The sequence below is a fragment of the Diabrotica undecimpunctata genome, chromosome 7 (genome assembly GCF_040954645.1).
Source record: "Diabrotica undecimpunctata isolate CICGRU chromosome 7, icDiaUnde3, whole genome shotgun sequence".
NCBI lineage: Eukaryota > Metazoa > Arthropoda > Insecta > Coleoptera > Chrysomelidae > Diabrotica > Diabrotica undecimpunctata.
In genome coordinates, this window is record NC_092809.1 from 91,845,196 (window position 1) to 91,859,464 (window position 14,269).

At 34.3% G+C, this 14,269-nt stretch overlaps 1 long non-coding RNA gene across 1 annotated transcript; it reads right to left on the bottom strand.

Moving 5' to 3' along the window:
• Nucleotides 1-10,859: 10,859 nt before the first annotated feature.
• On the bottom strand, nt 10,860-11,393 carry LOC140446851 (uncharacterized). The gene is made up of 3 exons (XR_011951520.1): nt 11,315-11,393; nt 10,959-11,199; nt 10,860-10,877 (listed from the first exon to the last, which is right to left on the bottom strand). It is a non-coding gene; the product is annotated as an uncharacterized lncRNA (long non-coding RNA).
• Between the last annotated feature and the right edge of the window lie 2,876 nt (nt 11,394-14,269).

The window sequence follows — 14,269 nt, forward strand, 5'->3', positions numbered from 1 at the left end:
TGGATTTTGTCGACAACGTGACAAGAACCAGCAAACATGGTGCATTGCTACCACATTCATTTCGTGCTATCATATGTGGTCCAAGCGGATGTGGAAAAACTAATGTTATGTTGGCATTACTTTTTGACCTGAATGGCGCTAAATTCAAAAATGTTTACGTTTATTCAAAGTCGTTGTTTCAGCCCAAGTATCAATTTTTGAAGGAAGTGTTGGAGTCTGTGAAAGAAGTAGGTTATTTTCCATTTAAAGATAATGATGATGTTATAAGCCCAAGTAAAGCTAAACCAAACTCAATATTCATATTTGATGACGTATCAACGGATCCACAACAAACAATACGTGAATATTACTGTATGGGTAGACATAAAGACATTGATTGTGCATACCTATGTCAATCATACAGTCGAGCAGGCAAACAACTTTTACGTGATAATGCGAATCTTATTGTATTGTTTAAGCAAGATGAGCTCAATTTGAAACACGTCTTTGATGACCACGTATCACCTGATATGACATTTGAGCAATTTAAACAATTTTGTTCCGAATGTTGGAAGGACAAATACGGTACATTCGTCATTGTTAAGGATTTCGATATTTCTAACGGACGATATCGTAAAGGTTTCGACAAGTTTATAAAACTGTAGGTATGGTTGAAAAACACGCATTGTATAACAATATGTCAGACAAAGAGGTAGCTGCGCGCACGCGTAAAGTTGCCGAACTAGCTCGTGTCATTCGCAAAAAGTATTTGGCATTAAAGTTAGGTAAAACAGAACAAGATGAGTCGCTAAATAAACTCTTTAAGCCCATAGCTAAACCTCTAACAGATATTGCGCAATCGTCAAAAACGTTGCATCATGCTATTAATAACAAGCTTAGACACGTTAAAAAAGAAGAGGTGAAAACGGAGGAAGAGATAAAAAAAGAAGCCAGAGATGACGATGTATTTTCCGATGCAGTATCAATCGATCAAGTTAACGAACATGATATATTTGATCCTAATAATGTTTCGAAAGAGGCTATTGATGAATATATCGAGCAATATCCTCCAATGAGCCATAAGTATATAAAAGAATTTTGGATGAAAGATAATAAAATTGATAAAAACTACGGACCTATTTACAATGATGAAATTGGCTGGATGTTGGGTAAACGACGAATAAACTTTAACAAAAACAAAGGTAGTATACAAGTCATTAGTGATGGTAGTGGGGAAGGAGGATGGGTGCCGGGAACGCCAGGTCTATACCAACTAATTTTCTATGATAACCCTGAAGATTATAATGATACAGATTTAAAGCACTATAAAAGTTTATTAAATAGTACAGAAGTTCATCTGGATTCCAAAGGTCGTCTTAAAGGTGCAACTGGGAAAAAATATCATCATATTATCAAACCGCTATTTAAACCTACCGATGAAACAACAAAGAAATCGCCACCGAAAACTCGATCTACTGCATTAAAGAGACAACCTTTCGAAGGTCTTGTTCGTTTAGCAAAAACGACTCGTTCATCATCGATGACAACGTCTCCTCGAACATCGTTATCTTCACCATCTAGCTCCAAAGGGTCAGGGCTCGTCGATAATTCTCATTTGATCTACAACGATAATCCTATTGAATATGTATATTGGGATGATCCAAACGAACTATGCGACAGACTCAAATTGCTGGTTGCTTCCCAAGAAGCAGGAAACACATCCCACAATAACGAAATTGTTGCCATTATCAACGAATTACGTGAAGCAGATATTATATATTAATGTTTGGATTATTGGAACATCATTTCCAACATGAGTGTTGACAAGTTTGGTCGTCATCATTACCGTTCTAATGAACAAGTTGTTAAAAAGCTACGTGAAGGCTTAAAGCAATCCATTTTGGATTTACAAAACCAGATACATGAAGTACATACAGACATTACACGAGATCCTCCTGTAGCAGGTAATCATCTTTCCAATAAGAAATATGTAGATGACAGCATTGTTCGTGCGAAAACTTTTCTAAGAAAAGAGATTAATTTGATACAAAAAAATAGAATTCAAAAAGATACTCAACTCGAACAAAAAATCTCAAACTCCATTAGTAAAATAGAAGTTAATTTAAGTAAAAAAGTTAACGAGTTGTCTGATGAGAATAAAATGACTGCTTCGAAAATATCTGATTTATCAAAACAAATGCATGAATTTAAAAATGATCTTGATATATTTAAACAAGAAATGACGAAGAATATTACAGATGCCGCCAACCAAAATGCACAAATTATGATGAAAACGTTGGAAATAGAAAAAAAGATTAAAACGGCGGATCTTAATTCACATGATTTAGATGAGCGTCTTAATGTAATGGAAGATTACCTCTTACATAATAAAGCCAACGGAACAACGAATTAGCGTTAGTTCAAAGAATCGAATCGTTGGAAGCTAGACATGGCATTTAGCGAGGAGAAGATACAACTAGTTAACGAGCTACACAAGCCTGCACGAAAAAATTATCCTCGTCGACGAACAATCATTAAAGGACTAGACGATTTGTGGCAAATGGACCTTGCTGAGATGAGACCTTATGCCAGTCAAAATAAATCTTACAAGCTCATTCTTGTTGTAATTGATTGTTTTTCAAAGTTTGTGTGGACTCGACCATTAAAGACGAAAACAGGGGAGGAAATTACTCGAACATTTTCGGATATTCTCGCTCATACTCGACGATGTCCGAAAAATTTACAAACAGACCAAGGCACAGAATTTTTTAATTCCAAGTTTCAAAATCTCATGAAAAAGCATAGTATTAATCACTATAATACCTTTAGTGTTAAAAAAGCAGCCATATGTGAACGAGTTATTCGAACATTGAAGGAAAAACTTTACAAGTATTTCAGTCTTAATGGAACTTACAAATGGATTGATATCTTGCCTCAAATTACAAAAGAGTACAACAACACGAAACACAGCAAAATTCGACTTAGACCTATTGATGTTAATAAATCTAACGAAAATGAAATTTTACGAAAATATTATACTCACTTGAAAATTGCCGGTCCAAGAAAATTGAAAGTTGGTGACGTGGTTCGCATTAGTAAAAATAAACACATTTTCGATAAGGGATATAAACCGAATTGGACAACAGAACTGTTTAAAATTACTGAAATTAAAATAACGAATCCCACAACATACTTGATTGAAGATATAACTGGAGCGCCTATCAAAGGAGCATTCTACGAAGAAGAATTACAGAAAACAAAAAATAAAGACATATATTTAGTAGAGAAAGTACTGCGCAGACGTGGAAATAAGATGTATGTTCAATGGTTGGGATTCGATAGTAGCCATAATAGTTGGATTAACGTTAAAGATATCATTTAGGATCTACTTTTACATACACCGCGTCGATATACACTAAATGAGTGGGGGGTGACAAAAAGTATAAATTTCATAAATGCTGCAAGCTCATGCCCAGTTGTTCCTGCCAGTTCATCAATATGAGTTCTCAAGATAGTGGTTATAGTTCATCAGACGATATGGTGGTAGCTGCTGCTTCACCATCAGATGATATCGATTATTATGCTGAATTAGATGGAGTTTTGGCGACATTCGAAGAAGCAGCCAAAAATGAACCATATTATTTACTAGAAGCATCCTTTCCGCTTGACAAGTGTATAATCAAAGTTGGCCTTTCTCCAGCTCGTCATTTCTCATCAGCCATTATTTTGTGTCAGCACAACAAGAATGCAAGAATTAGTTTAAACACGTTCGAGTGGGATGATATAATCGGAATTTTTAAGCAGAAGATTTGCGATTTCTTTAACAGCACCTCTCAAGATGATTACAATCCTATCGAGTTTCAGTGTGGAGACTATTGTAAAATTAAACAAATAGTGTATGATTCAACCAAGTTCCTTGTTATTGAAAAGCATGGTCTGGAATACTATCTAGATGAAAGGGATGTCAACCAAATCCTAGAAGTAAACAGCAGTCTGGTGTGTCATCGTGTATCGTTATTGGATAATTTACACTTTCATGCTTATTATAGAAATGTTATCGATTTGATACAATCAAACTTTTGCAGCAGAAGCAGTTTATATGGACCACTTGAAGCTTTAACTGCGTTTTGCGAAATTTCCACAGACACTTTGTTAAGTAATGCTTTAAGAGAATATTTATATTATTATAAAATTAAAGTTGTAAATGATTTTATGTAATAATCAAAATAAATGCTATTTATGCAAACATGTCTTTTTTATTTTCACGTTGAATGTCTCACAACGCTGGAAAAGATAAGCTGAGACTTAAAATTACAGGAAAACAATGTATATTTTTTAGAGTTTTTATTTTCTACTTATAATAATTACAAATGTTGATTTTCACTAAATTACAATTATCATTCTACATATTCATTTAACAAATAGCCAATCCATTTTCGTGTGGAGATTGATAAAGCTATAAAAAAATTGGTTATGTTTTCATTTATTAATTTTTGTTTTTACTCAATCATTGTGGTTTCATAATGACCCCAAGGTAAAGTGTCATGAGAATTTTGTTGCAAGTAACGTTTATCGTCATACGGACTTAATGCAATTTTTTCTTGTGTTATTGTAAAAAGATCATGGGCGTAGGAACGAAACGTTGATTGGGAAACACTTTTAGTTGTAAATTCGTTTAAACACTTAACATAATCATCGAAAGTAATGTCATTTTTTACCGTTGAATATTTTACACCCTTAGATTTTTTTGTGACGCCTAAATTATTTGCAAGTCTTTCAATATTTGCATCATCCATATTATTCTTGTATTTATTCCACAATGCATTTCGATCCTCATCCGTCGTACTAATCTTAAACGAATACATTTTAGATCTAAGTCCGACAAAATGAGTCATAATGCGACCGTTTGCCTCATCTTTCATCATTCCGAGAACTTTTTTGTTGACTTGAGGTATTCCATAAATATTATTCTCAGAATAGTCTGATGTATCGAATTTGGATAAATTTGCTTTAATAACATCTCTGTAAACGTCATCACATTTTAATTCATAGATAAAACTATCAGTGTCCCCATACATTAGCTTACAATTTTCAACTCCCATATATGGCAGCATAAAGTTATAATGAAAATCGTACATACACACTTTGGATATATCTAAAATTGACATGCCGATGTACAATGGTTTGTTGAAAATGAGCTCTGTTTTGTTAAGTTCGATTGCCATTAAATTTTCATTAAACACAGTTCTATTATGAAATCTTGGACTAGCAATCAAATTTTTCGCTCCATATCTTCCATCCCATTTTGATACAAGTTTTACAATGCGATGTTTCCTAATGTTTTCCATCGTTTTACCAAATATGGCGTTGTTGGCTAACTTGTACAAGTCTTTTTCAAATGCTGTAGTTGCTGCAGTTCGCAATTTTGTATTAAGATCGATATATGGCTTAAGCCAAGCGCTCTGTTTGAATTTCAACACTTTATGGATTTTTGTTAGTTTGAGTCCTGCATTCAGAGCTTGTTTTAGATTGCGATAATGCAAAGTGTACTCTTTTTTATGGTACAAGGTGGTCATAAGTTTTGGAAGCTTACTTCTTGGTGGCACACGATGTTCGCAACAAAACGGTAAATCTCGATGTAAGTCATGCAAGTGTTCTGGGTATTCCAAATCCACTTGTAGTATGTATCCTGTATCTCCATCGTCAGCAATGGAAAGGACATCAATATTGGTATCGACCCACTCGAAACCCCCATATGGTAAGAATTGAGACATTGCCCAACCATACAAATTGTTGACATCTAAATATAGCACATATTTACTAGGCTTTGATGGATCATAATTATGCATGTATTTGTTATTTGCCTCAGAATACCGATTACTTACTTGACTTATACCACCTCGGATAGCTTTCTCAATAAACATGATTTTATCGATATCATTCAGCAGTTCAAGTTTACATCCAGTATATTTAAGCATTGCATCCCAAGAAAATCCAGGCATGGTATAGTACCATGCAGGATCAAGACTGTATGTACTTCGACATTTTTGTCGAAAATTTTCAAAAATGCAAGTCAGTAACATAATATCAGTTTTCATGTACAACATACTATATTCCAAAATATTTTTAATACCAAATGACTGCCAAACATTCTGAGCATGATGATACATATTTTTGGAGATGTGTTCACCCGATAATGAGCTGTAAAATTTATCAATTGATGGTAGTTGCGTTTCATTCAATTTATTGAAAGACTCAATATATTCGTATGGGAATATGCCTTTTCGTTTCAATAATTCCATTTGTTCGGGAGTGGTATTTGGAAATTCGCTAGCTAAATATCTTAAATCCTCAGGTTGCAATGTGGCAGCCAACTTGTCCAATGATGAATTTAAAAATCTCAGTGAATCAACGAACCTCAACTTAATACTGACCTCAGAATCGTATATTGTAAATGAAATATACTTTTCCTTATTTATTGGTAGTAAGCTGATACTACCATTTTTCGCAAGATCTCTAATCATCATATGCGAATCGTAACCGCTAAGATTATGAAAAAAAATTGGGACAACGAAAAGTTTTTTGAAATTTAAGTTACACACTTGGTGTGCGAGTCCTCGAAAATCTCCGGTAAAATGGTCATGATCACGAACAATTACATCCTTATCTGAAAACGTTTTTTCGCAAATGTGACAATTAGATGCATTAAAACTGGGTGTTACATTCATAGGTACAATATCTTTAATTTTTCCTTGCACAAATGCCGCCAACAACGTCATTTCCTTGGCAAACCACTCCATGCAATCTTCACCTGCGTAACTTCGGTAAAACGACAGAGATTCATCGTAAGAGCATTTTACGTAATAACCTGCACTAAAGGCTTTATGCTGCTGATACTTAATTGTTTTGCATTTTAATGGACTGTTTTTAACTTTGTTCAACATTGACTCAAAATCGGCATAGACTACAAAAGGAGTTGTTTGTTTATAAATATGATTTTTAAATTCAACATTCTGATATGATGGAAAAGAAACTTTACATTCATTAATTTTCTCACAGTATTTTGCATGATCATTTAATCTGTCAAAACTACTAAAATAATTCAAACACCTATCACATAAAAATTTTTTATTACTGTTCTTACTTAACTGCCTGGACATAAGTCGAGACATATCTTTAATCATGCAATAATGATACTTAATTTCTACAGATTCATCGTGAGCCATAGGTGCTTCGTAGTCATTCAATTTTGGAAAATATTTATCTTGTACAATCAATAAATTTACATGTTTAGTTAATTTGGTTTTGCATAGCCTTACCGGCGTTGTTACGTAAAATGTTCTCTCTTTAGCAACATTCATTTCTAACCCGTACACGTTTACAGAAATATTATTTAACTTTTCAAATTTTGAAATACCCTTTATAGTCATAGGTGTCTCTAGCCCATCGATATTTAAGACAGTCGCATAATGTGGATATGAAGATGTACGATCTGAACTGCATTTAGCTGGATAAATCGCTGAAACTATGCTCCAAAAAAAGCATGCTTCATCATCGTTTTTGATATTAATACATGCGTGCTTCTTTTGGATTTGTTCTGGTAGTCTAATGAACGACGAAGCTCCATTTCCCACTTCATATTTATTTATATTGACTTCTAAAGAAACTATTTTTTTCAAAGCCCACCCTGATCCCGTTTCTTCAAATTCCGATAGCTTAGACATTAATTTATCGATTATGTTTGTGTGAAACCATAAAACCAAGTCCGTTCCTGCGTCTATGGCTTCGTTTTTGGTATTAAAATATTTAAATTGGTTAATAGCACCTCCTTGATTTGATTTTCTAATAAATTCTCCACATAATGTCATATTACATTTTATCATATTTAATTTTTTTAAAATGTTTTTAATTCGAATTCTAAATAACTTAAAACAATCCCCGAAAAATTGCATTAAATCTTTGTGTCCTAGATTAATAATTATACCTGTTCTGATTCTACTCTTGAATGCGGAATTTACATCTTCCCATTTAACCCGACGATGTTTAGTAATTCCACCACCCACGCGAAGACCGAAATTTTGAATTTCCGATTTAATTGTCTTTAAATGCCCCGCGTTTGTCTGTAGTTGCCGTAATTTAGCTAATTCCAAGTCCCCACACCGAATCGCTTTAGTAAACAAAGTCAAATGCCTTTTAATGTGATTTAACCAAATATTCGCTTCTCGCGGTGTATAATTTCGAAACAAAACATCACGCGCTTGAATTAAATGTTGTACAATGTCACTACTAAGATCACCAATGTTACTCATGATTAAGTAAAAAGCAATAAATCAATAAATGAAAAACTCACCAATATTTTTTTTATCCTCTAATTTTCTATTATTTCAAACGAGGCGGCTGGCTGCACCTTTCCAGTGGCAACGTTTCCTCGGAACACCAAGCTGTACTTTCCCTCGCTGAAATGTTCCAAATGCGGCCTGTAGAGTTCAACCACCCTTTGCGGCAAGAACGTCACCTCATTTTCTAATTCAATAAGGATGGATTTCCCAAATTTCGTATCGACTTCTCTTGCCGCAATTATCTTCTGGGGTACTCCTACGGGTAGGCTGTTTAGCTTTCTAATTGGCTTGATTGTCTTCTCTGTAAGCAGAGAGGATGCATTAATCTTTTTTAGGTCCATCTGCAACAATATATATTTTCTTAATTTAACAGTAACATATCTTTGACTAGCAATTTCTTAATTTAACAGTGAAATATCTTTGAGTAGCAATATTATTTTACAAAAATTCTATCTATTATAATATGTATATTTTTTAATTTAACAATGAAATAGTTTTAACTAACAAAACTTTCATAGAAACAAAAAATTACAAATACCGCACTATTTACAAACATTTTTTTTTAGAACGGAGAATATAACCAAGTAATTTGAATAAAATGTTTAAATCAGAAAAATTATTAAGAATTGGAAATTAGTAAAGATAATGATGAATTCTAAATGATATAAAAAAGGTTAAGTATTATAAAACTTACTTTTGTATATATAATTGCCGGCACTTCACAAACACAGAACTTCTCCGAACGGTACTTTGTATAATTGCTGACGCTGCACAAAACACACAACTTGTCTGAAGGATGATCAGAATTGAACTGACGATATGTAGTGCATCTGCTCTTTATCTAACTGCCTCTCCCACGCTAAAACTATGTTGCGCAATATTTCGTAAGACTATTCATTTATGCATCACATGCCGGGCTTAATTATTAACTTCCTGCCTCCATGAGAGAATATATTTTATCTTACATTAAATAATCGAATTGGAATGTGCACGTGTTTCCGGCTATATATCGTGATCGCGTGAGAAATTTTTAATAGCCGGCGTATCCGATGATGTCATTATTCTCAGTAACAAGATCTATTTTATAAAGATTTCAACTGATCATGTAAAGTATAAATTGAAAAATAAACGAATTTTTGTTATTATGGTAATCGATAAAATATATACGAGGTAACTCGTAAAATATAAATTGAAAAAATTTAGAAGTTTTACGCTAATGGCTGTAGGTTTTAATTACAAAAAAATACGAGGAAAAATGGCTCTCTTTGTCTGTCATTCGTCTTCTTCTCTTTGTCAATTCATAGAACGCAGTCACCGACCAGCGATTGAACATCGTTCTCATTGGTTACGTTGGATGTGTAGCTTCGATATTATTGGGGGGGCGTCTTTTCGGGAGGAATGGGGGGACTGGGGGCGTCTTTTCGGGGGAATGGGGGGGACTGGGGGCGTCTTTTCGTTAATATTGTGGTACGACTCCACCATTAGTCGATGCACGTCTTTCTCATTGGCCGTTGATGCACACCATTGGCCTCCAACGTCACGAGGATGTCCACCATTGGTCGAGGACACGTTTCTGTGGCATCATTGGTCGAGGAAAACGTTCTAACGTCACGAGGAGGGTGTTACTATGTCACCATTGGTCCCTCATCGCTATACAGCCATTTCTATGTTGTTTATTCAAATTCTAAGCTGTCATTGGTCGCTGGGGGTGTTGCTATTCCCACCACTGACGCTGCTATGGCTGCCATTGGTCAACGACACGTTCCGACGTCACGAGGACGTCCACCATTGGTCAGCAAGACATTGGGGGACGTTCCTATGCCACCATTGGCCTGCTATTCCCACCACTGACGCTGCTATGCTGTCATTGGTCGACGACACGTTCCGACGTCACGAGGACGTCCTCCATTGGTCAGCAAGACATTGGGGGACGTTCCTATGCCACCATTGGCCTGCTATTCCCACCACTGACGCTGCTATGCTGTCATTGGTCGACGACACGTTCCGACGTCACGAGGAGGGCGTTACTATGCCACCATTGGCCTGATATTCTCACCACTGACGCTGCTATGCTGTCATTGGTCGACGACACGTTCCGACGTCACGAGGAGGGCGTTACTATGTCACCATTGGTCCCTCATCGCTATACCGCCATTTCTATGATGTTTATTCAAATTCTGAGCTGTCATTGGTCGCTGGGGGTGTTGCTATTCCCACCACTGACGCTGCTATGCTGCCATTGGTCGACGACACGTTCCGACGTCACGAGGACGTCCACCATTGGTCAGCAAGACATGGGGGGACGTTCCTACGCCACCATTGGCCGAGGGGCGTGGTCTAGAGACACGAGGTACGTTCCTACGTCACCATTGGTCGAGGGGCGTGGCCTCGAGACCCTAGACTCGTTCCTACGTCACGAGGGGGGCGTGGCCTTGACCCATGAGGATACGTACGCTTGACGATCGACGTGTGACGTCACTTCCGCTCCAGAAGGAACTCTATCTATCTACTGAAAAAATCTGATTTGTGAATCAATATGTGTTTTTAGTTTCTAGAATTCTAAAACGACCAGAATTAAATGTTTAATACACTCGGAGAGAATTTTGTAAGTCAGAAAAAAAAGAAAGACAATTTTTTTACCTTCGCTGTGGGACTCCGATTATTAGCTTTGAACCTATTATGTTCTTATCTTTCTTTTCTAAATTGATATGTTGTGAATCAAAAGTATGACTAAAGAAATTCTCTGGTATGACCATAATGATGTTTTTGCCATTCTACAAGAATTGTGTTGTTTCCTATAATTACTTTAATTGTACTTGTACATTACCCTTTTTTGACCCTTTTGTAATCTAGATCTTTGTTGTATTTTTTGGGACATAACCTATAAAGAATAAATCTATGAATATTTAATTATTCAGTTAAATATTTTAACGTATTTGATTTACTTCTATTACAATTAAAATAAAGTATTTCTACAGTGGTACTGTTACATTTACTTTTTAAAATGTCAGAGCAATTGTTTGCAAGTTCGATTTCTCATTTCCAGTTTTCAAAGTCTGTTTTTTTTTTTCAAATTTAATTAAATCACATACCTTCACATTTCACATTGCCTTGTGGTTGTGACTGACAGAAGACCAACCATGGACGTATAAACATAGAGACCAACACATCACCATTTGGCAACGTCGGCATCACTTGGGCGAATTAGCCTCTCGTGAACCAGACAACGAGTTATGTACTTGACATGACATGAAATGGTGATATCTTCTTCTTTTTATTGGCTTACATATTATTATCGAGTTAGAATCTAACTCGATGCATATTATATGTGAGAGTATTCGCCATCAATGCATTTGCATGTCATTGATTTGCATGCACTGTACCACAGAATAAATATAAATCAGAATGTCCACCCTCAGATCAGAGCACGATACACTTACACCGGTCAAGGTTAGTAGATATTTAAGTAAGATACTTAACATCTACTAACCTTGTACACCGGTATGCTATTAGATAGCTATTCGTAGCTTTTGTTAACGTTTAGATATTATATTAATGCGCCGGTGATTTATTTGAAATTAATGTTTGTGTATAAAACTAAATAATTATGGTTATGCCTGGGTGTGCCGTTTTTGTATGTGACAATTATTTTTGAATATAGCATATAATATATAAAATAATATTTTAAATACCCTACAGCATGCATCTGTCCAACACATTTCGATGAGAATTGTTTTGAAATATCTATAAAACAAAGATATTTTTCAAATTTTATGCCGCCAAGTATAATACGGGCTTTACACCAACAATAAATTCACGAAGAAATTCATGAAGTCGCTTCAAGGTCAAATTTGACGTGTGTAAAGCACAATTTGACATCCAATTTTGCCGTGAATAACTCATGAATAAATTCGTGAAGAAATTGACGAAATAGAACATGTTCTATTTTTCACATTTATTGGACGTGAATTCAGTGTCACCAACCTGTGTAGATTTGGCGCGAAGTAGGGATAATAATTATTTTGCTTTTGATTATTGAACCATTTGAACCAAATTGAACTTTGCATTTTTAAGTCGTGTCAAGTAATAGTTATGGAAAAGAGGTAAGTTTAATATTCTATAATAAAAGACAGAAAATAATATGTATTTTTTTTTTAGGAAAAACATACAATTTCGAGATAGAAAACTCTAGTTTATTAAAAAATTGTTTACTTTTCCCTTTCTTACATCTTTTTTTCAAATATTATTTATTTAATGCTTTGAGAATATATTATATTATATACATGATATTTTGGAAGATATTCCATTACAAATACGAAGAAACATGTTTTTCATGCATGATGGTGCTACACCACATTACACAAGAATTTGTAGAAGGTGGTTACATGAACATTTCCCTAATAGGTGGATAGGCCGGGGTGCGGATGCACCGATTCATTGGCCTGCTCGTAGTTGTGATCTTAATCCAATGGACTTTACAGTATGGAGTTATTTGAAATCAAAAGTGTATAACACTCCAATTAATACAGTAAATGAGTTAAGAGACAAAATTGAACAAGTATTTACCGATTTACAAAACGATCCAGTAACATTAAATGGATTAATGCGTTCGCTAAATAAAAGAATAAGATTATGTATTCAACAAAATGGAGGACATTTTGAACAGTTGTTGTGAAATATTATTTTCGCCAATAATTAAATGTTAAGTATTAATTAAGTTTTCCATTAATTAGTAATATTATTGCTAACACAAGTGTCAATTCCAAAGCATACTTGATGAATATTAAGAAATGTAACGATTACAATAAAATACATGTATACCTTCGAGTTTAAATAAATCGAAAACGGTGATATCTATCGAAATATTACAAGAGCACCTTTTTTGCGTAGAAAAGTCTAAGGAAACAATTCTTAAAATATATTTTTAAAATATGTAAAAATTAAAAAACATGTGACGCAATAACCCCCACTTATCCTCCAAAACTACCCTGTATTAATATAGGATGTGGTAGGTGGTGACATGAAATTAATTATCCTAACGTCTTATAATCACTCCCAAAATATGAACTCCGTATTCAAAACCGTTTGGAAGATATTTGAAAAAATAAGAATTTCAATTCACCCCTTTAAAGGGTTGTATCTCCCTTATTATTCAGTTTTATAAAAAAGTGTACATAAAGAAGTACCCTTATTTTTGGACGTACTATGAGCTCTAGAAATTAATGTACATAATTCTGGACCACCTTGTATATAGTACTTAAATATTTGTTAATAAAAGATTATATAATTCTACCTTTTTCTTCACTCCTATCTTTTACTTGGTCTAGTCATTAGGTAAATGTTTTTATCATCTTGAAAGTTTAAAAATTGATTAAATGGGTGCTATTGATTTCTGAAACAGGAAAGGATGGCTTTCTTTAAAATGCCAAGTATTATAAGATTGCGAAATGAAAAGTATGGAGATAGTAGCTAAGTTTTCATATTCGACTCATGATTCTCAAAAATAGCAACTTGCAAAAAAGAGTTATAAATCATTAATTATCCAAATAATATCAATGATGTATCATGGAATTCTAAAAATTTACAATAAATGCTCTAAATATATCAAAGATTGATTTTAAATTCTGATACTCGCTGGATATATTTTCTTTTTGAACCCAGTATTGAATGGAACCGGTATGGATAATTCTGTAGTATTGATAGGATTTAAGTTAAATTAACTTTGCATTGAGTCCATTGATCTATTTTTTAGAACCAGATATGGATTATTCTATATTATTGATAACGTTTTAAATTCACATTCAGAAGTCCACTGAAACAATTCACTAAGACATCCTGAAATTTTGTATAATGAATTCCAGATATGTAACAAAATGTGTATGGAAGAAGAAAGTTTCCCATTTTAGTCAATGGAAGTGGCTGTACAGTTGAAATGATTCAATTGAAAAATC